General features: G+C 44.9%; 1 long non-coding RNA gene across 4 annotated transcripts in view; it reads left to right on the top strand.

The window, feature by feature from the left end:
* The window catches only part of LOC144322745 (uncharacterized), a 123,104-nt gene that overhangs the window by 91,761 nt on the left and 7,419 nt on the right, over positions 1–23,924 (top strand). For all 4 annotated transcript variants that reach the window (XR_013388389.1, XR_013388388.1, XR_013388386.1 and 1 more), the window contains one exon: positions 13,504–13,575. This is a non-coding gene — a long non-coding RNA (uncharacterized LOC144322745). The remainder of the gene's footprint in view (positions 1–13,503; positions 13,576–23,924) is intronic.

Genomic DNA, 23,924 nt, shown 5'->3' with positions numbered 1-23,924 from the left:
CTGAGGTGTCTGCGTCCAAGTGCCTCTCGATGGTGATTGAGCATTCAGCACAGAGCTCAGAGGAGGACAAACGGCCTCATTATTCCTCGGGGCATCTCGGAGAGGCAGCCTACAGACAGGCCTCTTTTTCTGTGCTTCCTAAGCAAAGACACGGGGGCTCAGGTAGGGATTGTGGAGGGGGTGAGGGCACAGAACTCCTTCCATGTTAGAACTCACAACACTCTCACCGTAGACCGTAGATGTAGAGACATCTTGGAAGACCACGAAGCTTGGCCCTCCCTGGACAGATGGGGCCTAGTTCCTCCGGGAGAGAACCCAGCTCCTGGCACCGGGGAAAGACGTGGAACCAGATAGTTGATAGTACAGTATTAATGAGTTCAAATTCATAGAACTTGAACCATTTAAACCTCTTTCATTCAGCCATCCATCTAGTGAGAAGATTCCTCCCCACGGTGTTTCTAAGGTGACTGTCAGGGTCCTGCTTACATACCTCTGAGAAGGTGAACTCACTACCTTTCGAGTCAGCCAATCCCATTGATGGGCAACCCTCACTTTCTACAGCGTTTTAAGGCTGAAGCTCGCCTCTTAGTAGCTTTTATCCCTTAGACCTGCCTTCTGGGGACACATAGAATAAATTTGTTTCCAATCCACATGGAAGCTTTTAAGGTATTTGAAGACAACTGTCAAGCTATCTAGCCAGCCTACGCCTTTCCAGGCTAAACATTCTCAATTCTTTCAAGAGATCTTCCTGTGAAATAGGTTCTTCCCTCTCATTATCCAATTTACTTGTCAAGAACTCACTCTGGCCTTTCAATGCTCCTTTCAAAATGTGGTCTATAGAACTGCATCTGTAACTCCAGTTGAAGTGTGCCTGTGGTTTCACCTCCTTTGTTCTAGTTCTTATACTTATGTTATTATGGCCTGATGCTCACCTAGTTTGTCTGTGGACTCCTATTGAATGAATCACTTGCAAAAACCTCCGGTTCTTTTTTTTCGGAAGGGCTACTGCAAGGCCACATTTTCCATTTAATTGTGAAGAACGTCTCCCAGAGGGATATTTACTTTCTGAAGGACGTCGGCGTAGTTTGGATAACACTGAACCCCAAAGAATGACTTCCCGATGGCAGACATTTAGGCACCGTGACGCCGAGGAGAGACAGGAGCTGCTCCTCCTCCTCCTCCTCCTCCTGCTGCCCCCACCCTCCTTGCCGTGCTAGTGCCCTGTACACCAGAGGAATCGTGGGAGAGCACAAAGAGGCGCTGCAACCTTCCCTTCAAGTCTTCTTCCCGAATGTGGAAATCCTGGTTCCAAAAATGTACGATTAGCTGTGAATCCACGATACTCTCCCAAGTGGCCCCAAGTCCTGCATTGCTAGAGGTCATGGATTTTTACGGATATTTCATTAACACTGGAGGATGGCACTTCCTTGCTAATGATCGCCTAACATTTAATAAACACAGCCCAAGAGTTTTACAACCTGTTAACTTGCAAGTGGCAGTAATTAACCAAAAATGATAAATAATTAAGGCCTAATTACATGGTATCAGTCATTTCATTTTCCAGCCTATGCAGTCAGTGGGTTTGAACTGCCGAGCAGGGCTCCTTCTCCATCCCTCTGCCGTCATTGGAGCGGGGCTCCGGGAGCGCTGGGGCCACGCGTGCCTTTATGGGGGAGATGAGACGAACGCTGGCTCATTAGACCAGTAATTGGACTGTTTCCCTCGCCAAGGCACATTCGCATGGAATGGTTTGCGGGCGTTGGGTTTGGAAGAAGAACAAATGGCCGTATGAGCGATCCCGGGTTTCTCTGGCACTGAGGAAGGTAAAGGCTGGGTGGAGGACGCCGTCTGGGAGGTAGAGAGGAAGAGCATGGCCAGGAGAGGAAGGGCATTGGGCTTCTCCCACCTGCCGGGGGCCGCGGGCAGGACACCTCCCTTCTCTGGGCCTCTGACCAGGGCATGTGTGAGCGGGTGGGGGGGTGTTAAAGAAAATATCGGGGCGCTGGCTAACCGAAAAGCCCAGAAGATAAACATTCCCTCGTGTGGCTGGTTACAGGTGCCCAAAGAATATCATGAGCATCTCTGCCTTCATCTCTCAACTGGGTTTACTTGGCGTCAACCTCATTCACAGAGTGAATGTCCCCGTGTAGTCACAGACGGCTTCCTCTGTCACCTTCTGAGGCCATGCTGCTCCCCGTTCACATCCCAGGGGAAAGATACGGGGGGACCTGGGTCAGTTTTATCAAAGTGAGAAACAACAGTTCAAATGAAGATAATGATGGTGATGCTGATGACGGAGAAGATGCAACAAGCCGTTGGGAGCACTTGGCACACGTCTAGCAATTAGATGAAGGGTCCTGTAGGCGTTACCCCGCCTCAACCGCACACTAAGACTGTGAGACAGGGACCCTTATTGTTCCCATTTTACTTAAGACTGTGAGACAGGGACCCTTATTGTTCCCATTTTACCTAAGACTGTGAGACAGGGACCCTTATTGTTCCCATTTTACAGGCGGAGACATTGGTCCAGAGCGATTCGTTCATGCAGCTATCAAATGGTGGGCCTGGGCGTTGCACACCACCAGCTCCTTTATGGATATTGTTGCAATTTGCAGTGTTTAGATATTCAGGACCTCACCAGGCCTTCCCCAAGAATCCTATAGAGCAGGTGTAAGTAATCCATTCCCATGTCACTGCTGGATCTATAACCCCCGTGCAAGAGGTAGACCCGGGCACAGCTGCTTCTGCAAAATAAGGTGTTAGGTCAGACCAGCAATGTTTTTTTTTTGATTTTCAAATTTCAATTTTTTTTTTTTCTTTTGAGAGAGAGAGCATGAGCAAGTGGAGGGAGGAGGGGCAGAGGGATGGAGAGAGAATCTCATGCAGGCTCCGTGCCCAGTGCAGAGCCTGACGTGGGGCTCGATCTCATGAGCCTGAAATCATAATGTGAGCTGAAATCAAGAGTCAGACACTCATCCAACTGACCCACCCAGGTGCCCCACCAGCGATTTTTATTTTTTATTTTTATTTTTATTTTTTTCAGACCAGCAATTTTTAAACTGTGGCCCTCAGGTCCTGAAGATCTTCCAAGGGAGTTGCCCCAGGAAAAAGGGAACTGGGTCCCTATGACCCTGGAAGTCCTCACCCCCAAATAAAGTCAGGGCAGCTCTGCTTTAGTCAAACTTACATAGTGAGTAAATTTTTTTGTGATTTCCACTGGAAGCTGCTAAAAGGAGAAAAAGGCGTGGGCACTCCAGCAGATTAAAGTCAGGCCAAGCTCCCAACAGCGAGGGGTCCACAGGCAGTTCTAGGGCTTGTCCATCCGGGCAGACCCCCTGGGTCCTTGTCCCACCGAGAGGCGCAGCGGGGAAGCACACACCTAGTACCTGGGGTTTAATCGTGGTGGGCGAGCAGGAGGGGGGATTCAGACCTTTTCCATGGGGTCCTCGTGCAGGGAGGGGGGGCCAGGTGGATTCTTGGGGCGGGTACGGAGGTCTTCCTCCACGTGTTCACCTACGTGGTGCGATGCTTCCCTGAAACGTGTGGGGTCATTACAGATACCAGGTCTGAGTTCTGGCCCCTTTACAGACCTGCTCTATGACACGGAGGACATCATGCTGGCTCCTTGGGTTTCAGTTGTACCATATATTATTATTATTATTATTATTATTATTATTATTATTTTAAAGATTTTGTTTATTTATTCATGAAAGACAGACAGAGAGAGAGAGAGAGGCAAAGACACAGGCAGAGGGAGAAGCAGGCTCCCTGCGGGGGACCCCGACGCGGGACTCGATCCCGGGACCCCGGGGTCACGCCCTGGGCTGAAGGCAGGCGCTCAACCACTGAGCCCCCAGGCGTCCCTGTAATTATAATTTTTGAGATTTTACTGGACGCTCCTCCTCCGCCCCCAGGCTGTCCCAGCTCGGTGCGGTGCCCACACCCGGGGGTCAGCAGACTTCGGCTGGGAGACGGTGTAGAAGGAACCGGCCGGGTCCTTCTCGGGATCTAATGCCTCAGGGGAGTGTTCGGGCTCAAATGCGTGGGGACGCGCAGCTGGTGGCTGTCAGGTGCAGGGAAGCTGAACGATGGTGAGGGGCCACGTGGAAGCCCCCCTCCCCGGCATCAGGCGGAGGCAGGAGCAGGGCCCCCCAGGCAGAGCTGCTGCTCCCCCAGAGGACGAGCAGGCTCAGAGCCCTGGTCCCGGCCCCCAGGTCTGCACCCCCTCACCACGACCCGGCCTCCACCTGCCCGCCGCCCCCCAGCTCCCGGGGCCACGGGCCGCAAGCCGACAGGCCCGGATCCTGCTGTGCGTCGGGCGAGATCGTCCTGCTTCGAGTAAACAGCATCTGTTGCCAAGTTCGTGTGAGGACCGGGGCGTTCGGGGAAGGAAGTCAGGAAACACTTGGCTTGCCAAGGAGCTGGGAAGACCCACCGCAAGGGCCTCCCCCGCCCCCCGCGTCCTTGAGGGGGAGGCCCTGCGACCACTTAGGGCCTGTGGTCAGAGGCGCGGTGCAGAGAGCCCCGGCGGCCCCAGGACTCTGGCTCGGCCTCGGGGGACCACGGCCGCAGGACCTCTGGGTGCAGCGTTTGTCAAGTGAGGAGACGAAGGCTGCTCGTTCCCTACCTTCCGGGAAGCTAATTAATAACTCAGCCTGGCAGAAAAAAAGAAAACTTCCCCACCCACAGCCCTGTTCCCTCACTCGGCTACTGTCAGCCTGAGCTTCTCCCCAGGGGAGCGGGGCTGACAGATGGTGGAGAGAAACAGGGAGCAAGGGGGGCTTCGGTCTATTTTTGGTTCCCGTTTGAAAGTTTTTCAAGGAACTTCAGGAAGAGGCATCCTCTGCTCTGCTTTCTCTCGGCTCCACACTCCGCGCAACCGCAAGGACATGCTTTTCCGAGGGCTGAGAATGTACCGGCCACGCAGGGGCCCAGGTTTCCGCTCAACGAGTGCGTCTTGGCGTGAACGATCATTTATGTATCCGTGTAAATTAAAGAGTTTTACGTTGATGAAGACCCTTTGGATCGTCGCCTCCTACGTGCCCCTTTTAGGTTTCTGGGTCTCTCTCCTCGTGGGGCTTTCCGCTGAGTGGGAAGCGCCAGACAAGGAAGCAAGTGCTGACAACATGGGCCATCAGCCGTGAGGGCGTGACCTGGAAGCTGCTCCCTCCAGGAAGCCTTTTGGGATTTAGCCCCGATCTATCCTATCGCCCCCATGGCTCCTCTCTTGGCCTCGTACTGATTACCCTACGTGGCGATTTCTGAGAGACCGCCTCCCCCGGCCAATGGTGACCTCTACGGTCACAGGCCACGTCTATCTGGGGTCGTTCTGTGGTCCCAGCACTCACATAATCTTGACCACATGACGGGTTCAGGTAACTAGACTGTGTCCTTCGAGCTTTCCCCTAGCTGCACCCTCTGCCTCTTCTCGCTCTGCCTAGGCTTCACTTTTGCAAATCCATACACCTGTAAAAACAATTATATCCTCTCAAGGGAATGCTCATCTCATCCCACCTGGAGTTTTATGTTGCCTGTACCAGCTCCCTCAATAGTTACCATATTCCAGGCAAATAATCCAATGCTATCTTTCAAGTAAATATTGAAAGGAATAATAAAAATACGACTTCCCATTATGTCCACAGTGGTTTACGTTTTGCAAAGCAGCTCCTCAATTTTCACACCGAGGCACCCAACTTCGGTTCAAAGGAGATCCTGCTTCCCTCTTGGAGACAATAGAACTTTCTGGACCTATTTCTATGCCGGTTCCAACTCAGTTGTCTCCCTGTCTAGAGCCTCTTCCCTCAGCACACTCCCCACTCTTGTATACCTTGATGTTGCTCCATTAAATATTTATGCCAAGATTCATTATTTGTCCATTAAATATTTATAAGCTTGGGAGCCGATATCAGACAATATGTATTTCCTTCTCCAAGAATAGTCTGATAATTAAGTCTACAATCCATGAGTTTCTTCTAGGCAGCCTATATTTTTTTCTTCTCTGTCTTGTCCCCAGAAGGCTGGCCTGTCCTTTACGAAGCCATTTTACTACCTGCCCCGGCCGCCCCTTGCTGCCAGGTCATTCTGGCCACCTGTACATTCTTCAACAAAGGCAGATTGTTTTCCTCTCCAAAATTTGGGAAGAGGCAGACAGCCAGAAGTGCAATTTCTCATGTTTTTTCTGGAAAAGGTTGGGGTGAGCTTCCTGTCTAAGCAAGCTTTGTGGTCTAAGCACACACAGCTTTCTGTGGCATTTAAGGAAAGAATCCAAAGGTGGGACGGGCTTTTTGTGAGGGGTGGTGGTGTGGACCATGGGGGTAGAGCACTGAGCAGTGATGGACTTCAAGGGAAAGCGGGATTTCTTTTGAGGAAGTCCATTGGGTCCCTGCAAGGACCGGGATGGGTCTGAAGTCATCGTTCCAATGTGAGGGTTGTGGGATTCACCTCCTTCCCCAGATGTTGCTTTCTTTTCAAACCTGCCCAGATTACATGGGGAGAGGAGCTCCGGACACAGTCCTTTGTTGAGTGTAGTTGAGTTGAGGGCACTGGGAAACGGGGGCATGCGCACTGGGTCTGAAGCCTAGTTTTCTTCTGTAGAGACAGGGTGACCTGTGTCATGCTACTGGCATCCCTGACCTGAGGACTAGCGGCTTACTTATGTGCCATGCACTCTCCTACTCTCGTCACCTATGTATCTCACGGTATCTTCCCAGTGGGATGACTTTTATCCCCGTTTTGCTGAAAACAGATGCTTGAACTTTATCTGACTCGCCCACATTTGAGCGGCTTGTCAGAGGCAGAGCTGGGACTTGGATCCGAGCACTCTGATTCCACGGCGCTCGTGTCAAGCAGGCTCTGAGCTGGTTTGCTAATCCATAGATCGAGATAATCACACCGACCTCGTGGGTGAGAGGATTCGGGGAGAGAGTGTGTTTGTCGTAGTTCACATCGCGGCTGAGGAAGAGTTCCCCAAAGAAATGGTCAGCCTCGACTACCCACATTTATAATCACTAACATAATAATAACGTTTTCATTGAAGAGGCTGTCCATGGAATGGATTCCTGGCCTTTGTATTTGTTCAGGGAGGGTCAAGTCAAAAACAAACAAACAAAAATCACAGTAACTGATGGGAGTTTGGTTAAAGATATTTAAGTATTAATCCGAGGAACTGTAAGGTTCCTCAGGCCCTTAGTTCTAGGATTCCAGGAATGCAGCACTCAGAAAGTAAAAGAATATAATAATGTTACCTTGGCTCCCCTCCAGCAGAGGCAGTCCTTCAGGAAGGAAGTTTGGTGCTAGGGCCCTCTTCTCCCCCTTCCTTCCGCACAGGCTGCTCTCAGCACCCCAGTCTCCCTTTCCTGACCCAGGACTCATGCCTTCCCTGATCCAGCTCGCAGGGGAGTTCTTCTCGACCCTGGGGTTTACCCCTCTGCTTCCATTCCTTAGAAGGAAGAGCCCTCCTGGACAGAGGTAGAGTCCGTACCCTGAATCCCGCCTGATTTTGGAGTAATTGGTATAAACGTATCAATGAAGTAACCTCCTTCCAAGTACTATGTTGGGTCTTTAACAGGCATCTTCAAACATAAAGAACACCATTTATTCTACTTGAATCGTATGTGTACATTTGCTCTATTTTGAGTATGTACAGTGGGTCACTTTATTCAGCAAAATTTATTGAGTACCTACAATATGCAATATGTAGCAATATACAATATGAGCAAAATACAATATGCAAAATTTATTGAGCACCTACAATATGCAAGGCACCATGTAAAGTGTTAGGGAGACGGTAGTGAGAACTACAGATCGATCGTGTCCTTCATGAAGCTTATAGTCTAAAGGGAAAGAAAATACTCACGGAATCTCCGGCGATACTAATTATGGCATTCACTTGACTAGGGCTCTGGAGAGAAACCTCAACTATATCAACTCTCATTCTTAGCAAAATTGTAAGTGGTGACTCTTAATATTCTTATAAGAGAGGAGACTCAGCCTCCTCCAATACTTAGAGTTGAATTTCAAGAATCATTGAATACATGCCTGCCTTTAAACACTATCAGCTCCAACAACACTATCATGCAAATGGATAGTAAGCATAGGATGTTTAATTCTTTAGTGGGGAAAACAGCTCTTTTTGGTTTCCTGGGTAATGAGTTTATTTTCGTTTTGACACATGCTAATCTGCCAGATGTGTGGTGGGGTTAAACGAGACAGTGACACGATTAGTAAGATCTCAAGCCCCTCATTGGCTTCGGGCTCTATTAGTAAGTTCTCAAAAATATCAGTTCCATCCATTCTATATGACTCTTCCACCCTTCCGCGCTGGAACCAGGCCCCTAAATGTCTTCACTTACTAGTTGCCCTTCCGTTGGAACACCTTTAGTGACTGAGAAATCTCACGTCAGTGGAGAAGAGTGGTCCATGGTCCAGTAGCCTCAGGAGTGTCTGGGATGTTACTTAAAATGCAGATTTTGGGGTCCCATCCCAGACCTACAGAATCAGGAACTCATCTGTATTTTAACAAACCCTTCAGGTGATTCCGAGGCAAGTTCAAGGTAGACAAGAGCTGACCTACAGGTCAAAGAAGCCAGTTCCTTCTTAAAACTTCTTATCCTCTCTCTTTGCCCATCTCAACTATTTCAATCTGTTAACAAATCAATGGGCATCAGCATTGTTGTGTCTTACAGAAGATGATAGAAGGTTCCTGAGTCATTAAGGCTGCCTCTCCATTACCACATTCAAGAGTGCTCTTTGTGGGATTCAGAACCAGCAGTCTACCCTTTGTTCTTCTCTGTCCTACAGGTTGTCAGGAAGACATTTATCAGTCAGACACATGTTTTCACCAACTCCTCTGGTTCTACAAAGGTATGAATGAAAAAAAGAAAAAGTATGAGTGGTGGTTTCAGTGCCATGTGCTTTGCTTGGAGAGGGGGGTGGGGAGAGAGAGGAGAGAGCACAACGGAAATGTCTTTCTATTCAGCCTAATTTGTGTAAGTTTTCAAGCTTCTTCTCACTTTTCAGCCAGTTTAAGCAAAAGTATCCATCTCATCACATGGAGATACCTAAGCATTGTCTTGGTTGCCATTGTGCCCCCATCTTCTAGCGTGATGCCAGCCACATAGCAGGTGCTCAATAAATACTTGTGACTAAATGGATTCCACTATACTTTCTAACTATAATGTTAAGAAAAGACCAATAACACATCAAGGAGCTGCTAAAATTGTTCCTGAGAAGGAAGGGGATTCATCAGTGGCAGCTGACCCCTTAAGACAAGTCAACCACTTTTAATAAATTCAGCAAATGTCTGTCACCCAAATAAAATACCAACTCAGGAACAGAAATGTCAGCAGAGAATATCATTTGCCAAATGTTGATTTATATAACTATGGTACCTTCATTCCAATAAGGTGAAATTTTATCAAAGCTAGGAATTTAGCAAAGAATTATAGAGTCTATTATCATAAAAACATGTTTTCTTAGATTCTCTAGGAGCACAATAGTTTAGCGGGTTATAATCTATTACACTTTAGAAAGAGGAAACAAATGGTAGGAATAAATAGGAACTTTTCTAGCTTGAGAAGTAAAAGAAAGCATCCACCACCCCACATACCTACACCCACACACAAATGTACTGAACATACATACAAAACCCTTTTTTTAAAAAAGAAGAGATGCTTGCCAGGTTTGATCTTATCGAACAATCTAGAAATCATATACATCCACATGAAATCTCCAGCTGTGATGCCACCAAGCCTTCTTAGCTAGTGAAATGCCAAGGTCTGGGGACCCACTGAGGAAAGACCTCATATAATGAGAGAGTTTGGCACATGAAGTCAGATGGGCTCCAAGTTAAGGAAACCTATGGAAATGAATTTAGGGGAGACAATACAAGGGATGCTCTTGAGATGATGGGCCCACCTCTTATCCAGGACAGGGCTAATCACCATTGTCTCAAGCACATTTTTGGGAGCACCACATCCTTCTTGAGGTGATCTACAGCAAAAGACTTCTGATTGGTTGGATTTGGGAGACCCTCCCCTTGTTGGATAGCCACAATGCATATGTGTTTAGTAGAGGCTGATGAGAAATCCTGCATGAAGAGTCTTATCCACCTAATGATTTTCAAATATAATTGATCAGCGAAAGCTCTGGCTTCTGTATCAACCTATCAGCATTCTTCAGAACTAATAGCCCACCAAACATACTTTGGGAAGCAAACTATATCCTTGAGACACTGATCTAAATTGATATCCTTGGTCAAGGACCACTTGTACCTGGAAAAAAGGGAGAATTGTAGATTCACCTGTTTGAGGAAGTCAGAGCAGAGCCTGTATCCTCCCTGTGGAGGATGGATCTCAGCATGCTTCATACATAGTAGGTATTCAATACAGCTCGATGTGAGTTTGGTAAGTGTTGGGCATGAAACAGAGACCATGGCATTTTCCTTTACTCAGGAAACGGTATGTCTCTGGAGCTCTGGCTTCTGCTTGTTGAAGTCATAGTAAGATGGATTTATTCTAGAGAATGGTGATTAAAACAGCCAAAGGGAAGGAGGGCATTAATTACATCTTCTGGAGGGAGAATAACACTTTGTCTCAGAAAGATGAAGATTGATAGGGAATAATGATTAATAAACTTGGAGAACACAGAGCACCTACTCTGTCGAGGCACTGGGAAGGATACCTGGATGAACAATGAACTTCCTCAGCTCTGTCTGGTGCCAGTACGATTGTCAAGATGAGCAGAGACCCATGCTCCAAATCTTGTAATATAGTACCTGTATAAATTTGCCTGAAGACAAAGCTTTGATTTAATAAAACAAATCATAACTGCCATGAAGTTTAATATACACATTGACTTTATTTCTCTAATGAGTAGAGTGGGAAGAAAGGAGGTTCACTACAGAAAGTTCATAGCAAATAATGAGAAGGATTTGGGGAAAGAGTTCTGTGTTTTTTTTTTTTTTTCAGTTGTATCTGAAAGAACTAACCTATTATCTTCTTTGTGTGGACCCACTGAAAAAAAGAATCCTATAATGAAAAAAACCCAAAACCCTTATGCTCCACCCGTTGTTTGTCTAACAAAAGAAGCAATGGTCATGCCACACTCTCATTAAAACTTCCTGTTACCCACAAGTGGAGGGCACACAAGACTTGACTTAATTCTTAGAATCCTCTCCCATTACCATCCTGCATTACCTTTTGCAGCTGTTTTTGATTATTTTGCATCCAAGACCAATTAAGTTCATTCCATTTTTGTTACATGGGATTCTTTTCTTTTGCCTTGACTCATGGTGCATGCATTGCCCAGAAAGCCCATCTGGTCAACTCCCTCTCAGTCTTTAAGACTTGTCTTAAATGTTTCTTCCTCTGTGAAGCCATAGTATTTTGTAAGACTCACACCCTCCAAAAAGAGGGTATTTCCTCTTCCTATACTAGCTCTTTGCATATCCCTTCATTCTGGGGTCTTCTCAAGCACTGACCAATCCAAATGGTCACTAACTATTGGTCTGGAATAGGGTCCTGAAGGTCCTCTGCTTGTCCATAATGTCTGAGGCACACAGAGGGCCCAAAGTTGGCAAGGCCAGTGAGGATGAGGCTACTGATTACTCAGGGGCTTAGAGAAGCAGGTATTTACAACAGGGTTCAGAGCATTTCAATATTTTATCAACCTGGTGGTCATCCCAATGCCCACGAGCTCAATATCAGCCTCTATAGTTTCTCAGCACATAGATTTGGAATTATTTACATGTCTGGTTTACCCATTAGATTGAGAATTCTTCCAGGACAAAGACTTTGAGTCTTGTTTATCTTTATGTCTCCAGAGCCTAGCATGGCGCCTGGCATGGAGCAGGCATATTGATTTCTAGGAAGAGCTTAAGGGCTCTCCCCAATGAATCAAGATGAAATCATTTTCCTCCATCCTCAAGGAGGAGGAGGCCTGAACTTGATTGGTCGTATGTAGATTCACCCATTGAGCTGTTCCAAATTTTTATTTGTTTGAGTGGGCTTTTTTTTTTCTTTTCCTGTGATGTTTTAGAAATGAGTAATTATGGTTGTAGCTCACTGTTTCACTTCTCCCTTCCTAGAATACTGCAGGCCCATACCCTTAGTCACGGCACCTCACCTTCTAGTGGTGAGATACGGGGACTGGCTTTGGCTGTTGTGGGTTATGAAATAGACAAAGCAGGCTCCATATTCTGCTTTGATCTAAAACTATTCAGGACTAACAAGATTAGGAAAAAGAAACATTGGGACCTCGCTTAGTAGAGTTTCAACACTGGGGTTTGGAGTGAAAGCCAGAGCTAACCATAGTGGCTCTATACTTCATATTTTGTCAGGAACTTTGTGATGAGGGATTTAGGGCAGTATTTGAAGATTCCCAAGCTCCCTGGACATCATACAGTTTATTACTACCTTAATAGCAACCAAACCTCACCCCAATTTCTCACACAGAATAGTATATAGTGAAGGAATAAAGAAAAGAAGGAAAGAAGGAAGGACAAGAGGAAAAATAAGCAGACAGACAGACAGAAAGGCAGAAAAAGGAAGCTATCAGTCATCAGTGAGCTAATTCACAGAGTAAATTGGGAGTCTGTATGCACAGAGTGCTCTAACAGCTACTAAGCTAGATCTGGTTTTGGAAAACAATGAGTTCTTCAAGGGAAAAAAAAAATCATTTTTTTCCCCCTGAGAAACAGAGCATTGGTATTCCTCTCAGAATCTAGAAGCTTTAGTTCTGGTACAGGGTAGGGTTTCTTTCACAAATAATATTTTCAACATCATAGCCCTTGGATAGCGTTGAATAATCCAGGGATCTCATTTTCAGCTTGGCGATGCATCCCCTTCCATGCAGAGCTAAATGTGGGGCTATTGAAGGGGCATTGCAAAGCAAACCCAGCCCTGTGGAGTCTGAGCTAACCGTGCTGCTTTGCAGGGTTGGCTGTGGGGCGTGGGGATGCCACACTTCCCTGGGGCTTCAAATGGGCAGGAGTCATTTGCTGAGCCATTAGTAGTGGAACAAAGAGGGAAAGAATCCCGAGATCTGAGAGTGCACACATGGGAAAGTTAGAGGCTGGCCTTATACTTACAGAGTTTAAAATTAGGAAGGAAAGTAGCCAGGCCCACCCATTATTTAAGGTAGAAGACTTAAGAGTCCTAGTATAAGTCCAAATAACTCAGTAGGAGAAGGATAAGAGGCATCTCAGATTTCTGGAGGGTGGGGACGGGGAAGGAGTTGAAGAAAGGACTTCAAAGAGGTAGAAGCATTTCTACTTTGAAGATGCAAAGACTTAGCATGAACTTGGAAGAATAAAAGGATCCTGGTAAGTGACAACTGGTGGAAAGGGCATTCTAGGTGGAAGGAACAGCATGAGCTAATGCATGAAGTTTGGAAAGTGAAAAACATGTTTCAAAATTCATAATGATAACTTTGATTTGTGCAGAGAATACATGTTAAAGAGACTGGGAGCTATTCTGAATGGCTTTTTTTTTTTTTTTTTGTCAGAAGGGTGACAAGAGGAGAACTGTGTGTTGCAAGGTCTGGAAGCCTACTCAACTTACGGGTCTGGAAACCAAGGTGAGTCTACCGTAATTACTTGTAATGATGAGAAGAGCAGAGATTTATCAATTTCTACATCTAGGTATCTCTGCATCTGTCTATGGAAAGAATCTATTACAACATAGAGAGGCAGAATCCTGAGAAAAATGGCAGGTCACTGTAGGGTAGCAGAAAGAGAAGTATTTTCAGAAAATTCGTGTTTTAATACTAGCTCACTTGCATTTCTGAAGGTTTGGAATCCTTATTAATAAAATAGAGATAAAAAAAAAACTTTTTGTAGGGTTATTTTTAGAATGTTAGCGTATGACACCTGGAATATAATAGATAATTAATTAGTTTTTTGCTTCATGCTAAACATGAGCTGCTTAAAGCTTATACATCAAAGATGTCAGCATCAGTGAGAATTACACAGACATTATTCACCATCCAATTCATCCCATCCATTCCTTGCAAACTAATTGGAGACAAAGTGAGTGCTAAATTCAGTTCTTCAAGACGCAGGATACTCCATGAGAAGGCCACCTAAAGGTTCTTGGAAGTAAGTAATATCATGGTAAGAAGAAGCCTGGAGAATCCCCTGGTCCTGCCTATTCCAAGACGGAGTAGACACATTTAAAAAAAAATATAACCCAACTTAAGGAGACACCCAAGAGACCACGACTTTACAATGAACATGCCTGGGGCCCCTTTGCTAACTATTCAAAATGTCTTTGGATGGCTCCATTTGATCCTCCTTTTAGGTCCAGACAGGAGACCTTTTAGCTCTTAACCAACAAAGACCCGAATGCGTCTGTCCCTAATTAGTGTAATGAGCCTTTTGGCTCCTGCTTTATGACAAGTAAATGAATTTGCCCTTTTGGTGACAGGTCCTTCAGGGAATGATCTGAAGACTTGTGTAACAATGCCTCCAACGTACTAGGTCATTAAAAATAGTTGTCCAACTATGAAATTAGTTATTGATTAATATTGCAACAGGAAGATCATTACGTTATGAAAGAAAGAGAAGTAACGTTATGCTCTTGGCCACATCTTACTGAGAGCTTTAAACGTGGAAGGTGTGGAATTATTGCTATTTGGCAAGGAAAATGATTGTTCAAAAACGTCCATGGATTTTAGAGGTCTAAATGGTCATCTCCAAGAATGCCCATCTGGAGCCTCAGAAGGATGTGTGCATGTGCACGCACACACACATGTACGTACGTGCATGAGAAATACCTAGTCCCATTCTGCCCTACTTAGAACTAGGTCTTGGCATTTATTTTAGTACCAAAGTATTTTAGAATCTGAATTTTTTTCATCATTCTCTGCACCGCCACAAAATAGTCTATCTTTCTGTGGTACATTGTGTAATGTTCTCTGGAGCAATGTTCTAATTTTCAGTAATAGAATTTGCTGTGACAAACAGGGCTCGCATGAATTTCCAAGGGAGTGGTGAAGAAGGAGCAAGGAATGGCCTGTGGAATCAACAAGGCTTTTCCTAAGGTGGTAACATTTGAGCTGTGCTTGGACAAGTAAAAAATGACCAGGGAAAGGGGACCAAAGGGCACTTAGGTAAAGGGAATGGCATTAATCCGTTCAACAGATAGTTGCAATAACGCGGAGGTATCACAACAGAAGTCCAAGAGCCAGCAGGGCACCCAACCAGGGGACTTATACCTCAGTGATGAGGGGAGTCCTTCCTATGTAGAAATAAGTCAGCTAAGGGGACTTGAGAGGGGGAGATTGTAGGAGAGGCATCAGCCCATGGAGGTCCAGAGACGAGAGAGAATGTACTTGCCTGGGGAGGTGAGGTTCTGTGAGCAAGGCTAGAGTATGACGTACGAGCAAGCAAAGCATGCAGGATGAGCTGGAGCAGCAGCTGAATGGCAGAGCATTAAAGGTCTTGCAAGCCATATCAAAGAATGTGGATTTTGTCTTAATGGCAATGAAATGTCATTGAAGAATTTTAAGCAAAGGAGGCACGACTGGTTGCAAGATTCAGAAAAATACATCAGCAACTATAAGGACAATGGATTAAAGCAAAACCAGACTAGGGGCGGGTTGATCATTCAAGAAATCTTCTGAGTCTTCCTGTGAGGTGAGCGACGATGATCTGCCGTAGATGGCGGCAGTGGGACAGACACACGTGAGACAGAGGCGGAGGCCACAGCATGGGCGTGCCTGTGAAATATAAGCGCCTGCTGTGTATGGAGAATGTCAAGTGGCTCATTATGGACTGAACACGGGGTGCGTGAGGGTGTGTGAGGAGAGAAGATCTTGAAAAGGCAAGTTGGAATCAAACTGTAAAGGCCTTGAACGTTCTGGGGAGCTTGGCCTTATCATCAGGATTTACGAGCCATGCTCTCTAACTCCCCACGTCTTGGTAACCTAAACTGTTCTAAACATCTATTATAGGATTCCAATTTCATTAGCATTTTAACACATTACCACATTTTCACCCTTGAGCGGCCAAGCATGGTTATGTCTTCATATTGGAGAGTAAGTCATAATCAGACAATCCAATACTTTCCACCCCATAAGGTTATTTTCTCGACATTTCCCATTGTGTAATTGCCAGCTATCTGCTCGGTTCATGTCGTGGCTCCCCTCACCTGCGCTGGCAATTTCCAGACTGTATCACCGCCCTGGAGAGCGTTCAGCGTGGGATTACAGAGTGCCGGAGCTGGAGGTGATTCTTGAGAATCGTCTAGTTCAATCTCTTCGTTGTGTGGTTGGTTCTCAGAGTGTTGGAATGATTGATCCAGGCAAGTGGCAACTATTTCAAGCCTAAGCAAGACTCACCCAGTCTTTCTTCCAGCCGTGATTCCTGTCAGATCCTGCTTGGGACAGCTCTCTGCAACTGGTATAATTATCTGGGGTCATAGAATAGCTCTGGTTGAATTTTCCTTGGAGAGTTTCCTACCATTTTACTTTGCTGTCTACCTTTCTGCTCAAAATACTCCATTATCTTGAGATGGGAGAATTTTAAATGAGTGTTTGAGCCTTTCTGGGGCGAATGGGCTGAGCTGTTGAAGAGTCACGATAGTCTTTAACATTTAGTAGGGCACTAAGTGTGCCAGCCACTGAATTAGGTGCTTTCAGCTGTTATTAACACATAATTTTTGCAAGAACCCTCTATTTTGTATGTATATATTTCTTTTTTTTGTATGTATTTATTTCTAGGGTTTATTTATTTATTCATGAAAGACACACACAGAAAGAGGCAGAGACATAGGCAGAGGGCTCCCACAGCAACCGCATGCAGACTCGATCCCAGGATCCTGGTGTCACAACCTGAGCCGATGGCAGATATTCAATGACTGAGCCACTCTGGCACCCCCAACCCCCTATTATATTATAGTATATATGCCATATGTATCATACTGTATATATATATATTTTTTTAAATATAAAATAGTATATATATATATATATATATATATATATATATATACTATTAATTACCCAATGTTATAAATATGGTAACTGGAGCATTATCATCTGACCCTATGTCCAATTGTGACCAAGTAATCGATGCCAACATTTGAACCTGGACCGCTGGATCCATGCCTAACCACCACGCTGTAGTGCTCTTTAAGATTATAGTGTAAGCATTCAAATTGAAGAAAGCATCAGAAAGAAATGCTGGCTTCGTCTCATCACACATCGGTATTCACATTTGCCAATTTGTTGATTTTTTGAAACTCATCAAGGTAGTAGGTGTCACCTCCACGGTGTTTCTGCCTTTGGAAGCACTTACCTGTGTGAGCCTGTGATAATAAAAGGAGGCTCGTGCGGGAGCACCTGCCTGGGCCCATTTCTAAGCCCCGGAGGTAAAGGCAGTTTGCAACGAAATAGGAACAGGCCGCCAGCCAGGACTGTGACCTCGGGGAGAGCGGTCACCCTGATTCCCGGCGGCTTTCGATCTGTGGGAGCCTGCTTTTGTGAGGCCCAGTCAAATTTCGTCTTTGTAGCTTCTGCGGGATATCTCCACATATTGCCTCTTTGTTCTAGAAAGGGTTACCAGCTCATCTGAGACATCCCGTTACTGAACGGTGGAGTCCCACGGGACCAGCCTGGCACCAGGAGCTCTCCCCAGTGGCGCAGGGAAGGAGCCAATCCTCAGAGCAGGGATTTGGGGCTGGGGCATCCAGAGTGTCTGTCCTACCACACGCAAGCCTGGAAATGGAAAAGAGTTGACATTTAGCTTGCTGCCAGCTGCTGCTGGAAACACAGATACGGATAATTTATCTACAAACAACATTAAAAAGATAGGCCTCCCTCTTCAGGCAATACTCTGAATATGGGGGAGATTGATAACAATATTCATCAATTATCCTTTATATTTGATGTTTCCTCAGACATTTTTCCTATCTCTCACAATAATCTTATGAAACAGATAGGTTGTATTTCTATTTTTTACACGAAGAAACCGAGGCTCGAGGAGGAAAAGTGACTACTTGAAGGACAGGGAAATACTGAAAATGAGAAATACTGTCCCAATCAGCTTCAAACATCAAGACGTTGGTAGACCGTGCAGGTGTTAACACAAATGTGTGACGACGCCGGTGTCTCCGTGGGCAGCGCCTTGTTCTTGGGAATGGGTCACGCAGCAAATTTTGTCCAGGCTTTATCCGTGAAGATAATTATTCTTTCATGTTATAGCCTCAACTTCGGATCTGTTTTTACCTAGGGAAATGCAGTTAATAGATTGAAAGTGGATGTTCTACCCGCCCACGTTGTTCCAGGCCCAACCTGGTAAGCATCCCGGCAGGGCCTACTGGGGCTACCTGGTAACCCACCGTCTCTGCATCTCACGTCCATTAACCACAAACAACAAATAGCTGACATATGCAGGATATTTATTATGTGCCAGGCGCTCCTCCTGAGCCCTGTGACTTCACCTGAGCTGACCCCTCACCCCCAAAACCGCCCTCCCAAATTCCTCCCCTGGGCCTTTATCTCATAATCTCCTTTATATCCACCATTTTTTTCTAGAACATTCCTTTCACTGTCTTGCCTTACCTGAAGTATGTCTGTCCCCCGAGGGCGTCATATCCTCCACGGCTTTATGGAGAAGGCAATTTTTCTCTCTCGTGTCACATACTTCCAGACGGGTAGCTGGGGAGTAACCAGATTTCTCCCACCCATTGCCCCTCCCTGCCTTCTGCAAAAGTTTACATTCTTGGAAAGACGTCAACTGCCTCCTGCTTCCTCGTGGTGACTGTCTACCCACACTCCCGTCCCCCTCCAATCCAGCGCCTGTGCCTCAGTCACTCTCCACGCCATTGTCCATCTTCATTCTTGGAACTGTCAAAATCCAGGTGACAGGTGTATTCAAATCATCCAGCATTCAAATCTCCATTTCTCGACCTTAATTACGAGAAACATAATTGTCATGAACTTTGTTCCAGTCTGTCCCAAGCACTTGTTCCCATGGCCACATCTTAGATCCACATCGTTTGAAAGCACACCCAAGACCATCTCTAATGCAGACCTTCAGTCACGAGTCTTTTGTCCTTCGCTCCCCTGACCCCACTGCTGCAATGAGATGCCGTCCGTCACAGCTCCCACCTTTGCTTCCTTTCTTATTGAACTTGGATTCTGTGGCCACCACTGTCATCATTGCATGATGAAAGGTCTCAGTACCTTTGCTCCTCACTCCCTCGCCGTAGGTGATATCTAGACAAAATTGATCGTGAATACCCACTCAGGGCCCGGGCGCACTCGACAGAGAGCCACGGTCTCAAACCTCAGCTGTGCTCTGAGGCCTGGGTCACAATCCTTCCATGCCTCTCTAGTCTTCCATGCTCCCCTGAACCCAGAAACACATGGATTCCTACTCCCATTCTTTAGGATAGGCTCAGCCTCCAGGCCAGCCAAGCTTCCCCAACACATCACACGTAAAGGAGAAAACCTCCCCCAAATCTGTCAACCCGTGTACGGGCGTCCTTGTCTCCTCTGCCTCCTGCTGCACGCCAGAGGGCTTCTCTTTCCTTCACATTAAAAGCTAACCACCCTCACCCCGTGTGAGGTCTCTGGCTTTATCTCTTCTCACTGCCTTGCCTCCTTCCACCCTTTATCCACCAGGATCCTGGGGCACCAGCCCCCTCTCTAGGGGTCCATTTACTCCCCATGCAAATGTCTTCCCGGTCCCCCCTGGCAGCGCTTCTCCAGGATTCCAAGTGTCTCACTTACACTCCACTTATTTTCTTACTCCCACATCCAAGATCACAAAAACAAAACAAAACAAAACAAAACAAAACAAAACAAAACAAAACAAAAACAAAAACAAAAACAAAAAAACGGTCTGCTCAAGCCACGTCCATTTGCTCAACTCCCAGCACTCGTCAATCCAGGCCACAGCGGTGCCTCCCCAGCAATCCACTCAACGTGTTCTTGTCAAGGTCAATAATAATAATCCCAATTTTGTCAAATGCCATGACCACTTTTCTGCCCGTGTTTCATTCAATCTCTTAGCAGCTTTAATCAGAGTTATTCACCCTTTTCTTCTCACACCACTCTTAATAATCTCTCTCCTCTCTCTAGCTGCTTTTTCTTGGTCTTCTTTGCATATTTCTCTTCCTCTACCTGACATCTAAATGTGGGAGTGCCCCAGGGCCTGTTCTCCTTCTTTCTCCATATACTTCCCTTAGAGAAGTCTATCCATTTTCATTGCTTTAAACGTCATATATATGCTGATAACTTCTAAATGTAAATTTCCAACATAAATTGCTCCTTGAACTCCAAATCTGTGTATCTGCCCAGCTGACATATCTTTTTAACACATCCACAACCTTAAAGAATCTTCTCTTACCTCTGTCCATCCATCGTATCCAATGGTACCACCGTCATTCAGTTGCTCAAGCCCAGCATGTCAAAGTCACGCGTGAGTCTTTGCTCCCTCTTTGACACCCAAATGCTTATCAAATTTTCCATCGTTTCTATTCATGAGAAATATTTCAGATCCATAGACTTCTGCCTGTCTTTCCTCCACATTATCCCAAGGCTCCGCCCTGCCTCTCCTGGACTAGTACAAGGGCCACTTTTACTCTTACTGTCACCAAATCTCTGTCTCACAGAAGAGTCAGAGGAATGCTGTAGTTACATAAATAATACAAAGTCAGTCGTCTGCTTTAGGTGCTCCAGTGGATTCCCTTCATACTTAAAACAAAGCTCAATGCCTTCCAAACCTACAGACTCTACACAATCCAGCCTCTACTGACTTGTGTTTTGCCCTTCCTCTCCTGGTCCAAGACCACAAAGAAAGGGTTGGACCCCAGAATAAATACAGGGATCCACCTGGCAAAGGTGAACTCTTCTGTTCTCCCCCTTCATAAACTCTGTCCATTTTCATCATAGTATTTACAGGTTAAAGGCTGAACGTTTGTTTATATCCTTATTGTCATCCTCTCTCACTTCATTGCAAGTTCCGTGACTTCAGGATTTATGTTTGTTTTAATCACTAATACACACCAGCAAACAGAGAGTTGATACTTTATAAATAACCGTCGAATGCATGAATGTTGCTGGATGATAATTATCAGATTCATATGTAGATAAATGACATATTTCTTGTACAAAGATTTAGTGTTTAGATTATACTTTGGGGAACCCCCAAATACATTTCAAGTGAATCGAAGTTCTATGTGACACATACGATGGTAAACCATCTAGCATATTAAGAGCACAAACACTGTTCCTGGTGGTTTAGCATCCTCCTCACTGCTATCATGTTGTGCTTGTTAACACTCTCATCAGTAGTTTATAGAGCATATTTACCAAATTCCAGCAGCTGTGCTAGACACAAAGTTGAAAAAATGAGGAGTAACACATTCCTTGTCCGAGGTATACTTGTAGGAGAGAAAGCAAAGACACATTAAAAGACAAACAAGGAAAATGCAGAAAAAGCTCTATGATTTGGACTTTTAATCAGATTCCTTTTGATGAAATAGGAATTAGAACAAGCAGTCCCAGGTATTTTTGCATGCAAATATTGTTATCATGTACTAAAAGCAGCACTTTAAAACCAGAAAACAGAAATACGAGTCATACTGTCTTGTCTCAAAGAATTCATATCCTGGAGAAATTAACTCTAGCATTCTTATTATATTAATCTGCACTCCACATAGAGGATGTATTTCTGTTTTTATCCATAACATTGCTGCCAGATTAATAAGAATTTTCAAGATGTTAATGGATTGATTTCAGCATAATTGTAACTATATTAATTCAGTGCAATTACTTCTCGGTAAAATTTAAATGAAGCTAAATTGAAGAAATTAGAAATATTTGAAATCTCTAGATGGAAGCCTGGAGGCATTGTAACCTTGTCTACTCTCGTCTCAGAGAATTTGTAGTCAAGCTCTGGGAAGGTGGTGAGGACTTTCTTGTAAATTGAAGAGTTTCAAACCTTATCAGCCCTTTAGAATTTAGATTTCCCAAAGGGATCGAGAAGGAATTAATAATAACCCCTGAGCGGTCCCTTGGGACAAATGTGCCCAATCAGTCATTCAACACATTTTTTAGTGCTCTGTTACAAACAGATGCCCACAAGAAAATACCCAGATGTAGGAGGCTAGTTTGGGCACATAGTTGAAGCTATAGGGAAATTATGAAAAACTTCCAAAATGTAACATCTTTAAAGAACTCTTACATAGAGGGATCAACATCATGTGATAAAAAATGCCCTGACTTAGGAGATCAGCTCTGTCGTTCATCAGAGGTTCACCTTTGGACAGGCCCCTCTGTGTCTTGCTTCAGTCTTGTCATGATTCTTCTAACTTTGCAGTGCACTTTTGAAGATCAGATGGACGTGGGAGCACTGTTGTCAACAGTTAAAAACTTTACAAACGTGACTAAAGGGAATGACTGGAAAAGCACTTGAGAATTGTAATTAAACCAGTAGGAAGAATATGGTAGCAGGGCTTCTTAAGGACAATGTCCAATTTAGGAAGATTGGCTCAAACATATCCCAGCATCTCTAGTCTTGCCAATATACTTGTTCCATTTCTTTTGGCTACTTAATAAAGAATGGTGACTCAGTCAACTCTTTTGTTGCACATCCACCATGCCAGGCTCTGTGATAGGCTCCATGAGGGCTGGTGAGATACCAGATATCGACATTTCAGGTTCTATGTGAGCTCAGAATTAAATAGGAAAAGAAGAGGAGGTAGTCAAATTTAAATGTTTGCACCTTCCTAGATGCTCTTCATACTGTAGATCTCATGTAAGTGTTACAATACATAAGGGAGATTTCTCTTTCCTTTTTATATACGCAGATGAGGTCCACAAGATGCTAAGTGAATGCCCAAGATTAGAGTTCTCGAAATTTAGATTAAGAAAAATCAGCAATTTCTAAAACAACAAAAATCATGTACTTTCTACTATACTTAGTGTGCTTCTAAGTTAAAAAAAAGAGTCATAAACAAAAATATCATAAAAATAGATATTAACTGTCAAATTAATGGTATAATCTAAATCTCTTCCACCCCCACCAGGATCTCGCATGGCTGCTTTCCAGATTTCTGCCCAAATATCACGCTTCCAGACAGACTTTTCTGCCCACCTATCTAATGGCAGATCCACTCCCACCTACTTATTGACATGTCCTATTACATCACTGTGTTATTAATACCATAACCCTCATCTCGCTCTTCAATTGTCATTTTTATTTCTTAAGGAGGTAATACAGCACCACAGGAGCACAGAGTATGGATCAGTGCTGTCCGATAGAAATATAACCCAAGTCACACACAATTTTAAATTTCCCAGGACCCTCATGTAAATAAATAACAAATAAATAAATAAATAAATAAATAAATAAATAAATAAATAAATACATACAGATAAAATGGATTTTAATGATCTATCTTATTTAATTGACTATATGCAAAATATCATCAATGCATCATCAACAGACACACATAAGCAAGAAGACATTGGATGCTTTTTGGTACTCTGGAATTTTGTGTGATAAGACATGTCGGTTTGGACTGGCCACATGCCATGTGGCCGGTGGTTTTCACAGCACCGGGTAGGGCTTTCTGGGTTCCAAGCCAGCTCTGACACCCCTTCACTGTCTAACCTAGAAATTAAATTCCACTAGAAAAGGTGTTATCTTCTCTCTACCTCCCTTGAACCCCAATACCTAGAACAAAGGTTGACGTGCTCTAGGAATGACCACTTACAGCAAGTGCTTGTGCTTAATGTGCTGGGGCAGGGGAGCCCGGAGCCTCACTCTGAGTGGATTTAGACGTGCACAGAGGAATGTGAAGACAGACCTAGATCTAGGAAGCTCAAGGGGCCCGAGCAAGATTAATGACCAATGGCCTGATTCTTGTTTGGAGAACAGTATCCAGAATCCTCTTCTGCATGAGGAGATGTGG

The sequence above is a fragment of the Canis aureus genome, chromosome 10 (genome assembly GCF_053574225.1).
Source record: "Canis aureus isolate CA01 chromosome 10, VMU_Caureus_v.1.0, whole genome shotgun sequence".
Taxonomy (NCBI): Eukaryota; Metazoa; Chordata; class Mammalia; order Carnivora; family Canidae; genus Canis; species Canis aureus.
Note: the sequence above shows the minus strand (reverse complement) of the source record. Positions and strands in the feature narration are given on the sequence as shown.